The sequence below is a fragment of the Pseudorca crassidens genome, chromosome 9, assembly GCF_039906515.1.
Source record: "Pseudorca crassidens isolate mPseCra1 chromosome 9, mPseCra1.hap1, whole genome shotgun sequence".
Taxonomy (NCBI): domain Eukaryota; kingdom Metazoa; phylum Chordata; class Mammalia; order Artiodactyla; family Delphinidae; genus Pseudorca; species Pseudorca crassidens.
The window spans coordinates 102030994-102050474 of record NC_090304.1 but is presented as its reverse complement, the minus strand read 5'-3'; positions in this window follow the sequence as shown (position 1 = coordinate 102050474).

The following is a 19481-nucleotide window of genomic DNA, read 5'->3' as shown; positions in this document are numbered from 1 at the left end:
ACACTGAAAGAGCTAACTGAATGCCCAGAACAACCAATGAATTATAAAACCCAAAACACAGAAAGCTATACCATGATGAAATTTCAGTGTGTTAGGGTCAAAGAAAGTATCTTACAAGGTTCCAGAGAAAAGAAGCGGGTTTCATATAAAGGAATCAAAATGACAGTAGACCTCCCGACAACAATGGAAGTGAGGAGACTACAGAGAAGGGCAACCACTTCCAACCTAGAATTTTTCTACTTGACTAAACTCTCCATCAAGTGTGAGGGTAGAAGGAAGATATTTTCTGTTATGTCTCCAAATTTTGTCTCCCACAGACTCCACCTCAGGAAGCTACTGTGAAACGTATGCTCCACCAAAAATCTGGGAGTAGACCAAGGAAGAAAACATGGCGCCCAGGGAAAAGAGGACCCTGTATGAGAGAGGAGGGAGGCCCCAGTTAGACAGTGAGGAGAGAACCCAAGTCAGCAGCTTTGCAGCCAGCCTGGGAAGCACCCGGTCCAGCCAGAAGCTCCGGGACCATCTCTTCAAGAAAATGAAATGAATAAAATACCTAAGGAGTTTCAGCATTTGGGATGATCGGGAGGCAACATTCAATGTGGGAAGAGTTTGTCACTAAATTAGTGACAAATACATAGAACGAAACAACTAAACAAACAAAAACAAAGTGATTTTTAACTCCAAGAGAAAAATTTAGCAGGAAAAGGAAAACAATCATTATATACTTAGCACTTGGCTGTGAATAGTGTTTATATATTCATAATAAGGTAAATATTGAATGTTGATCTAACCAAAATCATGATCTAATTACACTGGGAAACCGCAGGAAACGTGCGTGGGTGTGTGGCAAAAAGGGCAGAAGGATTTGGCCAAAGAGAGAGAAATCCTCCACTTCCATGATGGGGAATAAAGCGATGCCTACATTAAAAATTTTTAAGAAAAGTCTAACACTGAAAAATTAGAAGTAGTGACGTAAGCTCTCTACTTAGCAATATGAAGGGAAAGAATCAGTTAAAAGGAGTTGAAGCAGGAACCGAATGGGGCAGGAGCTCTGCTGTATTTCTTATCAAGCCTTGCAGAACTTGTGGTATCTTTAAACTATGTGCCAGGAAAATGGTTATTAAAAAAATCAAAAAGACAAAGAACAGAAGTAAGAGCAGGAGGGGAGGAAAAGAAGAAGAGCTCAGAAGAGTCCAGTAAAGACCGGGCTCTGCAGTATTTGGGGCAAATTATTTAGTTTCTCTGATTTCTTCCTCAAAAAAATGGGGATAATAATACCTAACTCACAGTGTTCTTTTTGTCTCTGTATAGTTACTATTATTTTTGGAACCACGGACAGAGCCATCCAAGGATTAACCCTAGTTTTCTCATCTGGACAACGGAGATAATCACCTGCCTCATTAGGTTGTTGACAGATTAGGTGAAGTAACTAAGGTCAACCTCAAATGCTTTTGGAACCAGGCAGAATAGAACTGCAGTCACACATCTGACCTGATGCCCAGCAATGACACTTGCATGTAGAGAGAGGTTACTCCACGAGGGTCTCCGTGCATGGGGTTATCCCCTGTCTTCACAGGCAGAATGTCCTTAATCACCAGACCAGCCGTGTGCTCCTGGGGAAACAAACAAACACACACCAAGCAACGTGACGCATGTGAGTAATCACATCTGGGCAGGGCATAACGTGCCAGAAAGACTGTGGAGCTTTCTGTACAGCTTGCCCACTTCCAAGAAAGGTCAGTGACGGAGGACCAACAGTAACCCGGGACTTCAAGACAGAGAATCTTCAGGTCTCTACTTCACCAACTGGCCAGTCATTTCCTTTTTTTTTAATATAAATTTATTTTATTTATTTATTTATTTTTGGCCGCATTGGGCCTTCGCTGCAGTGCGAGGGCTTCTCATTGTAGTGGCTTCTCTTGTTGCAGAGCACAGGCTCTAGGTGTGCGGGCTTCAGTAGTTGTGGCACATGGGCTCAGTACTTGTGGCACGCGGGCTCTAGAGTGCAGGCTCAGCTGTGGCCCACAGGCTTCGTTGCTCTGCTGCATGTGCGATCTTCCCGGACCAGGGCTCGAACCCGTGTCCCCTGCATTGGCAAGAGGATTCCCAACCACTGCGCCACCAGGGAAGCCCTTGGCCAGTCATTCCTTGAGCTTCTGTTTCCTCACTGTTAAATTGAATTTGGTAGTTAGAAAACGGACCTTACTGTGTGATTATCATGGAACTTAAATGAGATTATTTGTATGTATATTTAAGTGTGTACCTACTCTTTATATGCAAATGACTATTTTCAAAGAAAATACAAATCCAGACTTCGTAAGGATGGACTTTATTCAGGAAGGAGTATTGCCAGGTTGGGGGAGGGGAAGGGACTGCTGTAGTAGAAGAACATTGTCGATTGTGAGATTTGCAAGCATCTTAAGAGCTGGGCAAAAAAAGGGATTTTCCTTTCCAAAGGGGAGTAGACAAGGCTGGAAAGAACCAGGGGTAGGGAAGTGGGATGGCTGAAAAGGTTGAATTAGGGGACAGCAGACCAGAGAATGTTTTACCCTGAGACCAGCCTATTCTCAGGACAGTTGGCTGGCGGAGGGTGGGCAGAAGTTCAGGGTCCTGGAGGAGGGAGAGGAGTGTAACCAGAGTTCCAGTGAGGAACATTTTGTTCTGATTGATGGAGGGGGGCGGGTGGGGAATAAGCTCTTTGGATAATTTTTTTGAGGCAAGGAAAGGGAATTTTGAGGGTGTGTATCTGGCCTTGTCACAGGTAAACAAGAGCATCGTGAAGTCTTTCCTAGTCATGTGGGGAAGGGTGGTACTTTTCAGTAGCCATCTTCTGGAGCGCAAAAGATGAGGGCATTTCTTAACTTTCACTGCTTTCCAGGATCTGAGGGCTCAGGTAAAATTTGACGTCGTCTCTATCCATATGCTGCATAGTAGTAGCAGCAGAAGCAGTAGTAGTAGGCGTAGTAGAAGTAATAGTAATGGTAATATACACATATAAAATGAGGCTTAAAATAGAAACGAAACCCCCAAAACCATATAGGGAGGAAGAGGAAAACAAAGACTTATATTGTATTTAGTTTAGTCCTAGGCTTCCTGGCAACTAAACAAAAATGAAAACACTGTGATTCTCATTGATAAAAAGCAAACAAAAATAGGAAACCTTTTTTAAGTGCCAAATTCAAAGCAATCTGTCCTATCCAGGCAAAGAATCACAAGGACCCAGAATGAACGACATTATGCAGAATTCTTATGATAACTTCTTATGATCATCCTCAATAACAATTGATATGAAGACATTAAAACATTGCTGAATGAAAGCATTTCTCTGGGAACTAAACTTCTGTAGTCTAGAAATATAGTCTTCTGATGATGAAAATCATAGTTTCTTTTGCGATGCTTTTAACGGAAACAAGGCTAGAAGATTTCTAATCCTCACGACAGCCCGGAAAGCAGATGTCATCACCCTCCTTTTACAAATGAGAAAACAGAAAGGGTGAATGCCAAGGCCACACAGCCAGAGGTGGTGGAATCACCATAAGGTTCAACCCCTTTCCATTAAACCAGACCACCTTCAGCTTGACACCTGGATTTGTTTTATGATATGGTTGACCAGCACACCCTTTAGCCAGTCTTCAAATACCAGTGGTCTCAGGCAGGCTTGGGAGAGGAACTTGACAGTAGTTCAGGCTTCATCTCCCATGTGAGTATCCAGGGCTCAGACACTCTCCTCTAACTGAACGGAGACCCTACAGGTTCTTTTCAGCTTTCATCTTACTCAACTTTTTTCGTAGCATTTGATGATATGGAATATCCTTTCTGTTACAGCAGTAAAATGAAATAAATTGTATTCAGTAAAATTGTTCATTCTTTCTTCTTAGCAAGTCACAGTTTTGTGTTCCCTGGGGGATGGTTTACTTGGGGAGCAACTGGGGTTTTCAAGCCCAGCCACTCACTTGAATCGCTGATTTTCTCTCTGTGGTTGTGAAGGAATCTGTCAAAGCCAATGTCAGGTTGTTTGAGGTTTCCACTAGCTTCTCATTGGCCTTGACTCAATGGACAGAAAATGGATCACATAAGAACAGGATAGATCCCTGGTTGTCAATGTTCATATAAATCTTTCATTGGATGCCACCATGAGAATCGAAGTCCTCAGGAATCAGAGCAAATAACAATTTAGAACATTCTAAACCACAGCACCATTCTGATTTCTTTTTTTTTCTTTTGTCCTCCCCCACCTTTTAAATTTAAAACTTTAAAAACATGTACCCCAATAATCTGCTCTGGGATTACATAGGGATGAATATCCTTGCTTTAGAAATAGGAGGGGAAGGAGTCCTCTAACTGAAGATGTGATAGGCCTTCTGTTTGCCATGATTAGGAGTACATAAATTGAAGGGACCAAGGGTCCTGGAATCCTACCATGTTGGGTGACTTACTGCTGTTCTAAAACAGAATTACTATCTGGGGCAGATATCATCCTCCAAAATTGAATTGGCTCACCTAGGATAATCCCAAAGATCAGATTAATCAGTCTAGCAATTTAGGAGTATATTTACAATTAATTTTCTTTGCAGAGTGATGAAAGCACTGCTCCAAGCTAGATCTTCTAAGGGAGAATTTTTGAGATTTTTCTATGACGGGGTACAGTAGTTGATGACAACATTCCCCTCTGGACATTGTCAAGACCAAAGTAATTTTGATCATCCTCTATGGCCATGCTTTTCAAATGGAGTTCATAACATCATGAGGGAAATAGGCAACATGCCACAGGGGGATGTAAATCCAGAGGATGAGTAAGGCTCATTTTCTGAGAGTATCCTTTTCATAAAGACTGGTAGTGGGAAGTTTGAGTAATTTAACCGATAGTAATTTATCAGAAGCAATTACAGAGTATAAAAATAGTTTTATGAAATTTTAAGAGAAAGTGTGAAACTTTAAAGGGATTTCGTGCTACTGACAAGCTACCTGTCTCAGACTCCTCAGGCTACACAGAGATTTTTCATTATTGGAGGGTAATTGTTCCTGGGAAATGGTCACTGAAAGTGAATCCACATAGAATGAGGACCAAATATTTCATAGTAAATAGTAGGGGAAAAAGGGTAGATTAAACTTTTATATTGAAAATCATACAAAAAATGTGAAAAATAAGTTCATTTTACCCCATGTTTAACAATATGTTAAGTTATAATTGCAATCATGCAGTATTTCTTTAAAAGGCAAATGATGATTTAAGCTTTGGAAGGATTTTTGGCAACACGGTGTGAGACATCACCTTCCTTTCCTTTTTTTTTTTTTAAACATCTTTATTGGAGTATAATTGCTTTACAATGGTGTGTTAGTTTCTGCTTTATAACAAAGTGAATCAGCTATATGTACACATATATCCCCATATTCCCTTCCTCTTGCGTCTCCCTCCCACCCTCCTTATCCCACTCCTCTAGGTGGTCACAAAGCACCGAGCTGATCTCCCTGTGCTAAGGCTGCTTCCCACTAGCTATCTATTTACATTTGGGAGTGTATATATGTCCATGCCACTCTCTCACTTTGTCCCAACTTACCCTTCCCCCTCCCTGTGTCCTCAAGTCCATTCTCTAAGTCTGCGTCTTTATTCCTTTATTCCTGTCCTGCCCCTAGTTTCTTCAGAACCTTTTTTTTTAGATTCCATATATATTGTTAGCATACGGTATTTGTTTTTCTCTTTCTGACTTACTTCACTCTGTATGACAGACTCTAAGTCCATCCACCTCACTACAGATAACTCAATTTCGTTTCTTTTTCTGGCTGAGTAATATTCCATTGTCTATATGTGCCACATCTTCTCTATCCATTCACCTGTCGATGGACACTTAGGTTGCTTCCATGTCCTGGCTATTGTAAATAGAGCTGCAATGAACATTGTGGTACATGACTCTTTTTAAATGATGGTTTTCTCAGGGTATATGCCCAGTAGTGGGATTGCTGGGTCGTATGGTAGTTCTAGAAAACTTCCTTTCCCTTTTGACTTTCACAGCAAGATCATAAAGAAGGTTATGTTTGCAAAATGTTCTAAATGGCTGTCAGCATTCTCAAGGGAGTTAAATCCTTTGTTATTCAAAAATTATCTTTTAGAACACCTATCAAGTTAACAATTTTGTCAATTTTCTCTGTAATTATGAGTGACCTGTCATTTTCTAAGGGCTTTGCATGAGTTTCAGTGGTTATCTAACACCACTTTCATTGACTTCACGAAATCCTGCATTTTGTGCCAGATTGCCGTCATCTTTGCATTTTTGGGTCAGATATTCACCACATCTACCACTCAGACCACCAGGCAGACTTACAAACAATGACTCAGACCACCAGGCAGACTAACAAACAATGATGCAGATGCAATGCGGGGGTGGGAGGGAATGTAGAGATGAATGCTAGGCTTAGGAGGGAGGCTAATTATATAAGTGGTCTATTCATTAGAGAATATTTTCACATTATGATGACATTTTTCTCCCCTATGTAGCCTCAGAAACTGCAGGGACTCGGAGACACTTACATAATGAAGAATCCATGCGTGTGCTTTGATGGAAAATGTAGGATAGTTTCTACCACATCGAACTTTGGGAAATTCATTGACCACTTGTTTATGGACTATAACAAAATGAGTTTCTAAGGAAAAATCCTTAGAAACCTTTACTTGGGGGCACTCCTCCAGCCTTCCCCTGTGACACTCCACCCTGGGGAGAGTCCTGGTTAGACACCTTAAAAACAATACCAAAATTGTTACCTGCTCAGCTGGTTTCTATACAAATGGATCTAATCCCATTCAGCAACAAAGAACATCTGCACTCCAGGGTCTCTTTATGGAATATAATATTGAACTACCTGCCATCCGTCATCTTTCAAAGGTGACATTTATGGAAGATTACCTGAGAAATACTGAATTTATCCATTTCTTCAAATTTTAAAATTTCTATCTTCTTCAAGCAGAGGTTCCAGTTCTGGTCTAAGCTGTATCTACCATTGCAATTTGAGACAAGCCTAAGCAAATTTGGCAAACTGGTGAGGCAAGCCGTCTAGAAGTCTATTTGCATGAAGGACCAAGGCACCTCCCAGGAAATAATCCCAAAGAAAAAGAGAGGAAGACAGGTTTTATCTCTTCACAAACTTGGTGTCGAAGGGGAAGAGAGAGGATTTCCTAATACAGCCTGTTGGGCAGGGAGGAATAATCATGTATACAATATTCTTTGGGTTGTCCCCTGCCTTGTCTGGGCCTAGGAAAGGAAAAGGGGTAGCTTCACATAAAAATCGAAAGAGTTGTTTTCATTGTAATTTTGCTCGATATCGGGACACAGACTGCCTTGCTTTGGTGGATTTCTAATAGAATATGAGGCAATGGAGAGAAAGGCATTTTCTCCTTTTCAGTTGAGAGCACAGTGCGGTGTTCTGAGGGCTTTCTGAGAGCTCCATCTCACCCTGAACTTGAAGGGAAAGAGTGTCAAAGTCCAGCGTAGACTATGATGCTGAACAGGTCTGGTGCTACCTGTGACGCTTCTGGGGCCCAACAGAAAAGGCAGCTGACGTGGGATTTAGGATAAGCTGATACCAGCAGAGGTGACAGTGTCCAGTGGATGCCCTGCTGACTGGACTGGTTTGTGAGTGCATGTGAGACACTCCCTGGGTTCTCCTAGGAATAATCATGGGAAGACTTTGCAGAGAACTAGAAGTCCTGCATCCGCGGGTCTGAACAAGAGCCAGGAGGATGTAGACTGTTTTTGCTGGGATGTCACCATGTGTTCCCCAGGCTGATGTGACCAGAGCAGGATGGTGTAGCAGATGCTGTCAGCACCCTCCCACACCTCCTTGGTTTGTACCACTTCAAGGCACACTGGCCCACATGCCCCTGCCATGACCTGCATCTCTTTGCCTGAGGGATTTCTCTGCCTGCTGGGGCCTGCTCTGTCCACCTGCGTGGCAGGCTGGAAGTGCCTGGGAATTAATGCTCCCAGGAGCAGCCTTCAACCAGTGACTGATGGGAGTTGGTATACAAATGCCCCGGCTCCCTCCGCACTCAGGTAGGATAACTCTGAGCCTGTTCAACAAGCCCTGAATTTCCAGTGGGGTAGGCTCTAATTTCCCTTTTTAGCAACTAACTTGATAATACATCTTTCAGGGGGGTCTCTTTTCCTTTTTTAGCTCACTTGTCTACCCTCTACCGTTGTTTACTGGCATTGTATCTCAAGTAAATGACATGTATTTGAATTCTTTTCTTAAAATAAAAGAATTCCTGCTTCTAGGGGAACCCAAACTAAGACAGATGGGTTACACTTGGAGGAAACTAAAGCAATTCTTTCAGGTTGTTTTATCTTGAATATTCATCAACATGCTTTTGCTTTTTTTTGGGCCGTGCTGCAGCTTGTGGGATCTCAGTCTCCCCCAAAGGATTGAATCCAGGCCACGGCAGTGAAAGACTGGAATCCTAACCACTAGGCTACCAGGGAACTCCCCATCAACTTTTTTTTTTCTTTAACATTTTTATTGGAGTATAATTGCTTTACAATGTTGTGTTAGTTTCTACTGTATAACAAAGTGAATCAGCTATACATACACATATATCCCCATATCCCCTCCCTCTTGCATCTCCCTCCCTCCCACCCTCTCTATCTCACCCCTCAAGGAGATCACAAAGCACTGAGCTGACCTCCTTGTGCTATATGGCTGCTTCCCACTAGCTATCTATTTTACATTTGGTAGTGTATATATGTCAATGCTACTCTCACTTTGTGCCAGCTTATCCTTCCCCCTCCCTGTGTCCTCAGGTCCATTCTCTACATCTGTGTCTTTATTCCTGTCTTGCCCCTAGGTTCATCAGAACCTCTTTTTTTTTTTAGATTCCATGTATATTGTTAGCATACGGTATTTGTTTTTCTCTTTCAGACTTACTTCACTCTATATGACAGACTCTAGGTCCATCCACCTCACTGCAAATAATACAATTTCATTTCTTTTTATGGCTGAGTAGTATTCCATGGTATATATATGCCACATCTTCTTTATCCATTCATCTGTCGATGGACACTTAGGTTGCTTCCATGTCCTAGCTATTGTAAATACTGCTGCAAGAACATAGTGGTACATGTCTCTTTTTGAATTATGGTTTTCTCAGGGTATATGCCCAGTAGTGGGATTGCTGGGTCATATAGTAGCTCTATTTTTAGTTTTTTAAGGAACCTCCATACTGTTCTCCAGAGTGGCTGTATAAGTTTATATTCCCACCAACAGTGCAAGAGGGTTCACTTTTCTCCACACCCTCTCCAGCACTTATTGTGTGTAGATTTTTTGTTGATCGCCATTCTGACCGGTGTGAGGTAATACCTCATTGTGGTTTTGATTTGCATTTCTCTAATGATTAGTGATGTTGAGCATCCTTTCATGTGTTTGTTGGCTATCTGTGTATCTTCTTTGGAGAAATGTCTATTTAGGTCTTCCACCCATTTTTGGATTGGGTTGTTTGTTTTTTTGATTGAGCTGCACAAGCTGCTTGTATATTGTGGAGATTAATCCTTTGTCCGTTGATTTGTTTGCAAATATTTTCTCCCATTCTGATGGTTGTCTTTTTGTCTTGTTTATGGTTTCCTTTGCTGTGCAAAAGCTTTTAAGTTTTATTAGGTCCCATTTGTTTTTTGTTTTTTTTTTTATTTCCATTTCTCTAAGAGGTGGGTCAAAAAGGATCTTGCTGTGATTTATGTCAAAGAGTGTTCTTCCTATGTTTTCCTCTAAGAATTTTATAGTGTCTTGCCTTACATTCAGGTCTTTAATCCATTTTGAGTTTATTTTTGTGTATGGTGTTAGGAAGTGTTCTAATGTCATTCTTCTACATGTAGCTGCCCAGTTTTCCCACACCACTTATTGAAGAGGCTGTCTTTTCTGCATTGTATAGTCTTGCCTCCTTTATCAAAGATAAGGTGACCATAAGTGCATGGGTTTATCTCTGGGCTTTCTATCCTGTTCTATTGATCTATATTTCTGTTTTTGTGCCAGTATCACACTGTCTTGATTACTGTAGCTTTGTAGTACAGTCTGAAGTCCGGGAGCCTGATTCCTCCAGCTCCGTTTTTCTTTCTCAAGATTGCTTCGGCTATTCGGGGTCTTTTGTGTTTCCATACAAGTTGTAAAATTTTTTGTTCTAGTTCTTTGAAAAATGCCATAGCAAGTTTGATAGGGATTGCATTGAATCTGTAGATTGCTTTGGGTAATATAGTCATTTTCACAATGTTGAGTCTTTCAATCCAAGAACATGGTATATCTCTCCATCTGTTTGTATCATCTTTAATTTCTTTCATCAGTGTTTTATAGTTTTCTGCATATAGGTCTTTTGTCTCCTTAGGTAGGTTTATTCCTAGGTATTTTATTCTTTTTGTTGCAGTGGTAAATGGGAGTGTTTCCTTAATTTCTCATTCAGATATTTCGTCGTTAGTGAAAAGACACAGACTGGCTGAATGGATACAAAAACAAGACCCATATATATGCTGTCTACAAGAGACCCATTTCAGACCTAGGGACACATACAGACTGAAATTGGGGGGATGGAAAAAGATATACTGTGCAAATGGAAATCAAAAGAAAGCTGGAGTAGCAATACCCATATCAGACAAAATAGACTTTAAAATAAAGACTATTAAAAGAGACAAAGAAGGACACTACATAATCATCAAGGGATCAATCCAAGAAGAAGATATAACAATTGTAAATATTTATGCACCAAACATAGGAGCATGTCAATACATGAGGCAAATGCTAACAGCCATAAAAGGGGAAATCGACAGTAACACAATAATAGTAGGGGACTTTAACACCCCACTTTCACGAATGGACAGATCATCCAAAATGAAAATAAATAAGGAAACACAAGCTTTAAATGACACATTCGACCAGGTGGACTTAATTGATATTTATAGGACATTCCATCCAAAAACAATGGAATACACTTTCTTCTCAAGTGCACATGGAACATTCTCCAGGATAGATCATATCTTGGGTCACAAATCAAGCCTCGGTAAATTTAAGAAAATTGAAATCATATCAAGTGTTTTTTTCCTGACCACAGTGCTGTGAGACTAGATATCAACTACAGGAAAAAAACTGTAAAAATACAAACAAATGGAGGCTAAACAATATGCTACTAAATAATCAAGAGATCACTGAAGAAATCAAAGAGGAAATCAAAAAATACCTAGAAAAAAATGACAATGAAAACACGATGACCCAAAACCTATGGGATGCAGCAAAAGCAGTTCAAAGAGGGAAGTTTATAGCAATAAAATCCTACCTCAGGAAAAACAAGAAAAATCTCAAATAAACAACCTAACCTTACACCTAAAGCAATTAGAGAAAGAACAACAACAACAACAACAAAACCCCAAAGTTAGCAGAAGGAAAGAAATCATAAAGATCAGGTCAGAAATAAATGAAAAAGAAATGAAGGAGACAACAGCAAAGATCAATAAAACTAAAAGCTGGTCCTTTGGGAAGATAAACAAAATTGATCAACCATTAGCCAGACTCATCAAGAAAAATAGGGAGAAGACTCAAACCGACAGAATTAGAAATGAAAAAGGAGAGGTAACAACTGACACTGCAAAAATACAAAGGATCATGAGAGATTACTACAAGCAACTCTATGCCAATAAAATGGACAATCTGGAAGAAATGGACAAATTCTTAGAAAAGTACAACCTTCCAAGACTGAACAAGGAAGAAATAGAAAGTATGATCAGGCCAATCACAAGCACTGAAATTGAAAGTGATTAAAATTCTTCCAACAAACAAAAGCCCAGGACCAGGTGGCTTCACAGGTGAATTCTATGAAACATTTAGAGAAGCGCTAACACCTATCCTTCTCGTACTCTTCCAAAATATAGCAAAGGGAGGAACACTCCCAAACTCATTCTACAAGGCCACCATCACCCTGATACCAAAACTAGACAAAGATGTCACAAAAAAAGAAAACTACAGGCCAATATCACTGATGAACATAGATAAAAAAATCCTCAACAAAATACTAGCAAACAGAATCCAACAGCACGTTAGAAGGCTCATACACTATGATCAAGTAGGGTTTATCCCAGGAATGCAAGGATTCTCAATATATGCAAATCAATCAATGTGATACACCATATTAACAAATTGAAGGATAAAAACCATATGATCATCTCAATAGATGTAGAAAAAGCCTTCGACAAAATTCAACACCCATTTATGATAAAAACTCTCTAGAAAGTGGGTATAGAGGGAACCTATCTCAACAGAATAAAGGCCATGTATGACAAACTCACAGCTAACATTGTTCTCAATGGTGAAAAACTGAAACCGTTTCCTCTAAGATCAGGAACAAGACAAGGTTGCCCACTCTCACCACTATTATTCAACACAGTTTTGGAAGGTTTAGCTACAGCAATCAGAGAAGAAAAAAGATAAAAGGAATCCAAATTGGAAAAGAGGAAGTAAGACTGTCACTGTTTGCAGATGACATGGTAGTATGCATAGAGAATCCTAAAGATGCTACCAGAAAACTATTAGAGCTAATCAATGAATCTGGTCAAGTAGCAGGATACAAAATTAATGCACAGTTAATTAACTTGTGCATTAATTAATTAATGCACAATTAAATACAAAATTAATTAATTAATGCACACGTAAATCTCTTGCATTCCTGTACACTAACAAGCTATTTTTATAGAGTTGCATTTTAATGTTAATGCTTTTAGTTTTTATTGACTAAGCCCAGAATCTGCTAAAGGAGTCCAGTTCCTTCAGTAGCCAGCTAAAGACATAGTCCATTCTGTTACACAGCGCTTCCTATATGATGTTCATTGTGAAAAATTTCTTCGAAAATTTTAAGGTGGAAAATGTTTTTGCTTAGTCTGAGAAGCTGGTATAATTCCTGTATTCTGATAAAGAGAATTAGATACCAGACCCTCTCCCCCCCACAGCCCTGCCTTATAGGAAAATCAGAAGTCACTTTGGAGTCCAGTAACAGTAAATATATAGAACTTTATGACCTGCATCTATAGACGTCTCTTCCCTAGTCTGGATTTCTGTTAAGGTATGTTTTCTCTGGTCCTGGTAATTTATTCCCGTTTATATTTACCTCTCTACTTTTTATGTGCATCTTTTCATAAGCTTCCTCAAATCTTCTGTGGAACTAGTGGGCATATAAACAAGGTGTTTGATAAGCATTTATTTAGTGAATTACATTTGGATGCCAACTCTGCAGAGATATTTTCCTGAAAATAGAGATCTATGAATCTTTCCTCCAGAGCATCTTACCCCTTAGGGTGTTGCCTTTCAAACTTTCTAGATTCTGTAATTGTCTCTTTAGCTGAAATCTTACAGGGAAGCTATATCAGGTAAATGTAAGCAGACCTCTGGTGAGATGTGTGGCTGAGAGAATGGGATCCCCTCACTCAGCTTGGACCATCCCCTTTCTCGTCTCTGTGAATCACCTCCGAAGCCCTAATTAGGTCCCTGAGGGTTGACAAACAGCAGGTTGACAAACAGCTTTGGAGAAGACCCAGCAGGATGCAGGATGTAGCCCTGCTGTCACCCAGGAGTGGGACCCCTCCCTCCCATGGGCCCTGTCTGCCCAACGGCTGAGGGGTGTCCTCCCCGAGTTTACCTTAGCCCAGGTGCTGACTCACTGGTCAAGAACTAGCCTCCCGGCAGGCCTCTCCCATGGCCACCCGTTTGTCACTTCATGTCTGTCTGGACCTTCCTCTGGCCCGCCTGACACTGCTCCCGGCTCCCTTGAGGCTTTGGTGAAGATGGCAGCGTTGAGGCTGCAGAGGAGGTGAAGGGCCTGGGGACTCAGCGGGGCTGGGGGTGGAAGGAGCCTGCCTCACAGGCCCCCGGCTCTGCCTCTTTTCTGGAAGCTCTTGGTTCCAAGCTGAGACTCATCCCCTGCCCACCCCCCCTCCCAATGTTTGTCTAATGAGGAAACATTTCTGACCCAGACAGTTAAAAGTCCTGCCCCTTCGCCTCATTACTGCCAAGGCCAGAGCTAAAAAGGTGAAAGCTGGCAGCCTTGGGCTGCCTTCAAACTGGCAACTACCCCTCCGGGTCTGTGTCTCGGAGGCCCGGCCTCTCAATAGGGCTGTGTTTTCAGTCCTGGTTAAACAAAGCCGGGCAGTCTCCCTCCTGGGCCTGAGCTCCCCATTCTCATCTTTCTATGGGGGATTAAGAGCTGCTCTCTTGTTTGGGTGTCACTCTGCCTTTGAACCCCTGTGGCTTCATCTGGTTTCAGGCTCAGCTTCCTGCCAGGAAGTGGATTTACCTCTGATTTGTTGTTACTCTCTCCACAGGACGATGCCCAGGGGGATGGAGGGTCTTCCTCCCCGGGGACCCCACCTCGTGCGTGCCCTCCCCTTCCCCTTCTCTCTCCTGCCTGCGTCCCCAGAGCTGCTCCCAGCTACCTCCTCCGCACCCTGAATTCTCCTGCCGTGCCCGCAGAGGCGGGGACTCTGAAGGGGGGCCCAGGCCTGCTCACTCTGGGGGCACAAAGGCCAGCGAGCTGGAGATGGTACAGGCTGGACATGCGCTCACCAGGCTGAGGCAGGAGAGAGCCCCAAACTGAGTGAGAGGCTGGGTTGGGTCCCTCTCCAGGGATGGAGTCCAGGAGTCTCTCTCTCACTATCTTCTTGAAAACCCCAGAAAACGGGTGAAAGGGGCGTTTCTGCCTCACATGCTAGACTTGCACTGGAAGCCAGATCTCTTGAGTGCAAATCCAGGGCTATTTCTATCTTATCACTTTTTAAATGTGTATTTTACCTTTATTTGCAATAGATAGAATCTTACAGACAGAGGCCTTGAGGGATGGAGTGTGTGTGTGTGTGTGTGTGTGTGTAGGTGTGTGATGTAGGAAAGGGGGCTGAAGGTCAATGGATGTTAGGTACATTGACATCCAGGCAAAGAGAGAAGATTTTTTTCTGGAGGGTAGCCTCTTGTCCTTATTCTAGAAAAGATCTTCTAGAAAACATCAAGAGAAATATCAAAGTACAGTTTGGCTGGCATTCCTCGTAGTGTATAGGAAGTGGTTGTCCAGCAACCAACTAAATAACTTCTGCTTTACTAACCATCAGGGAAAGGTGAGTTTTGGCAGTAAGAATCCACGTTGGCCCACATTTCTGGAAATCCTTCTCAGGGCCCTGGATATCTCCCTAGATCTCAAGGAAGAGAAGCTAAAGAAAGGTGGTGATCTCACCCAGGGGAGGAGACCATCTCTGGATCAGGACAGGTGTTTTTCCTTGTTTGTTTTTATTTTGTTTTACGTGCCATCCCCTACACAACCTGTTAAGGGAGAAAATCACCCCCTAAAACTGGGAATGAGGAATCTGCGGGGCACTGAGATGAAAACAGATTCAGGTGTGGGGCAGGGAGGACAAGAGAGATGGGTTGGGGGTCACAGAAAGTAGCGCATGAGAGGAGGAGGATGGTGTCAGGCAGCGAAAGGTTAAAGGGCAAAAGGAGCTGAAAAGGGAAGTGTGCCCTGAGTGGATGAGCAGAGGCTGAGAGAAAGCCAGCAGATGTCACCCTCCAGGGCCTGGCCCTCCCCTGCACGCAGGTCGTGGGCCCTGAGGGTTCTGGCCCAGGCCCCTCGGTCGCTCTCCTCACAAAGCCTGGGTTGTGCCCTTGGTAGGGCACAACCCTCCTGTCCCCAAGGTCCTGGCTGGAGCCGCCAGCCCTGGGAGCTGCCAGCCCTGGGAGCCTCCCTTTGGTGACAGAGGCCCCAGATTTGTGCCAGTGCCCAGACCTAATAAGCAGCTCGTTGGAATCTGAGGAAGGACCAGCGCGCAAGGAGACATGCTAATTAAAGTGATTGCTGTTCTTTAATTAAGCAATCATCCCCCCAAAGAGGGCATTATCATGCAAATAGAGCCCTCTTGGGTGAGGTAAGGGCTTTGGGCAACAGCTGAGGTCTGTTAATAAGGCCTGAGAGCGTCCGAGGGCAGGGATCCAGCACGCCCCATTGACTGGGTGGCGGAGCCCGGGAAGCGATCACGCCTCACCGCGCGCCCTTTGTCTCTCCAGGCGTGGGCTGCCGAGCATCGAGAGACAGGGACCCCGCACCCCCTGCTGCTGTCCCCCTCCTCTCCTCCCCTCGCCGTCTCTCCCAGAGAGGCTTGCGGAGCTGTGCAGGCTGCAGGGGTTTGTGGGACAGTGTCTGGTTTGGCCCTTTGTGCAATCGACGCCCCAGTTATCAGAGCATCAGCGCAGAAGGGTTGGAATGAGGTGGGAATGGGGGCTCCTCCGTGTTCGTAAACAGGGAAGATTCTACAGGAGGATGAGCACCATCCAGCCGCTGTAATAGACAGAAAGAGACGGAAATTAGCCACCCACCCGGCTGACTGGGGCAAACTGCTGTCCCTCTCCAAGACCCAGTTTCTCATCTTTGTTTTGTTTTGCTTTTTTTTTTACACATACATGTAACTATTCTTTTTCAACTTCTTTTCCCATTTAGGTTGTTACATAATATTGAGCAGAGTTCCCTGTGCTATGCAGTAGGTCCTTGTTGGTTATCCATTTTATTTTTGCGGTACGCGGGCCTCTCGCTGCTGTGGCCTCTCCCATTGCGGAGCACAGGCTCCGGACGCGCAGGCTCAGCAGCCATGGCTCCCGGGCCCAGCCGCTCCGCGGCATGTGGGATCTTCCCGGACCGGGGCATGAATCCGTGTCCCCTGCATCGGCAGGCGGACTCTCAACCACTGCGCCACCAGGAAAGCCCTATACATTTTAAATACAGCAGTGTGGGTGACTTTCCTGGTGGCGCAGTGGTTAAGACTTCGTGCTTCCAATGCAGGCGACCCGGGTTCGATCCCTGGTCAGGGAACTAGATCCCACATGCATGTCGCAACTAAGAGTTCGCATGCCACAGCTAAGAAGCCCGCCTTCCGCAACTAAAACCTGGCATAACCAAATAAAAATAAATAAATAAGTATAGCAGTGTGTACATGTAAATCCCTAACTATCCCTTCCCCCTCCCCCTTCCACCTGGTAACCCTAGGGTTTGTTCTCTAAGTCTCTGAGTTTGTCTCTGTTTTGTAAATAAGTTCATTTTTATCATTTCTCTTTAGATTCCACATATAAGTGATATCATACGATATTTCTCTTTCTCTGTCTGACTTACTTCACTCAGTATGACAATCTCTAGGTCCATCCATGTTGCTGCAAGTGGCATTATTTCATTCTTTTTTAATGGCTGAGTAATATTCCATTGTATATGTGTACCACATCTTCTTTATCCATTCCTCTGTCCATGAATATTTCGGTTGCTTCCATGTCCTGGCTATTGTAAATAGTGTTGCAGTGAACACTGGGGTGCACGTATCCTTTCGGACCATGGTTTTCTCCAGATACATGCCCAGGAATGGGATTGCAGGATCATAAGGTAGTTTTATTTTTAGTTTTTTAAGGAACCTCCATACTGTTCTCCATAGTGGCTGTATCAATTTCCATTCCCACCAACAGTGCAAGAGGGTTCCCTTTTCTCCACACCCTCTCCAGCGTATATTGTTTGTGGATTTTTTGATGATGGGCATTCTGACTGGTGTGAGGAGATATCTCATCAGTTTCTCATCTTCATAACTGCCTGACACGGTTATCATGTGGGTAAATGGTTGTGAACACACCAGGCTCAGGGCTTGACACCTAACCCAGTGGTTCCCGACAGAGGTGATCTTCCCCCCAGAATAAAGTGCCCAATAAAACATACCTTTATCTTTTTATCTGCTAAATCTGGCAACCTTACCGCTGGGGACATGGGCTTGCCTTACAGATATTTGGGTTGTCACAACTGGATGACTGGGGGCTACTGGCGTCTGGTGGGTAGAGGCCAGGGACACTGCTAAGTGTCCCACGATGCACAGGATGGCATCCACGACAAAGAGTTGTCTGCTCCATCAGAAAGAGAAAAACAAATATCGTATAACATCACTTATATGTGGATCTAGGAAAATGGTACAGATGAACTTATTTGCAAAGCAGAAATAGAGACACAGACGTAGAGAACAAACTTATGGTTACCAAGGGGGAAAGGGGGGGTGGGATGAGTTGGGAGATTGGGATTGACATATATACACTACTACGTATAAAATAGATAACTAATGAGAACCTGCTGTATAGCACAGGGAACTCTGCTCAGTGCTCTGTGGTGACCTAAATGGGAAGGAAATCCAAAAAGAGGGGATATATGTATACATATAATTGATTCACTTTGCTATACATCAGAAACTAACAGAACATTGTAAAGCAATTATAATCCAATAAATTTTTTTAAAAAAAGAGTTATCTGCTTTAAAATATCCACTGGTGCTCAGGTTGAGAAACTCTGACGTAAGTAACACCCAAGAAACCTGCGTTAGATGAACAGGTCATGAGGCGACGGCGCATTTTCTGGAGCAGAACCTCCACTGGTGTGGCTGTAAATCACCCTGGGACCAGCTCTTTAGGTTTTTCTGCTTTTCTTGAAAGGAAGAGTTTGGACAATTGTGTTTTAAGTAACTGAACGAACAGACTGAGGCTGAGTGGTACCAGTGCTGGGAGTCCCGTGCAAGAAGCAGGACCAAAGAAATCGACTATGAATCCAAGGAGCCTCAGAGACAACACAAAGCCAGCTCTGAGGTAAGAGGAAGGTGAGCCTGCATGAGAAGAGGCACCAGGGCCCAGCCGATGGTCACAGCAAGGCCACTGAGAGCAGGTGTCAGTGACTCCTGGATTGTGAAGAAGGAACCATACTCACACCTTACCGTTGACAGTAATAGTAATGGCATAGCTAACACTTGTATTGCGCTCTCTGTTCCAAGTCTCACAACAGCCTAGGGGGTAAGTACTATTATGATCCCCATTTTGCAGATACAGACCACAGGTAATTTGCCCAGGGCCCCATCCTAGTAAGAGCCAGGATTTTAACAGAGTAGCGTCTGAGGCTGGTCCAGCCGGGGAGCTGGTCTGCTGTGAGACTTCGCTGTCTTGCTGCACGGGAGTCAAGCCCTCGGCTAAATGCCCTTGTGTCTGCTGAGGCCGCTGAGTGGTGCCCAGGCTGTGTCTGTACTTAGGGCTTTGGGTCCCCTACAGACAGCTAGAGGGCAAAGGTAAGACGGGGAGAGTGTCACCAGCCTGGTTTTGCCCATCAGAGCTCGTGTCTTTCACTGAACATAGGCAGTCTCCCCAACCTCCTAGGCCGAGGTGTGGGGGGGTGGTGTTTGGTGTATCCAGAGCTGCCTTCCTCATAGCGTGCGTCTCGGGGTGGTGGTAGCGGCTTGTGCACTGCTGTGGCTACACAAAGGGCAGAAAGTCAGCAAACCAGACCGTCCAGTGAGGGGGAAGATCAAGCCTCTCGCTCCCAGAAATCTTGGACGACTTTCAATTTGGCTTTCAACTCGCTGCAAAATAAATGTTTTGTGTTACAAGGACACGGAGATACTATCTCATCAGCCCTACTAGTTTAGCTGCACCTC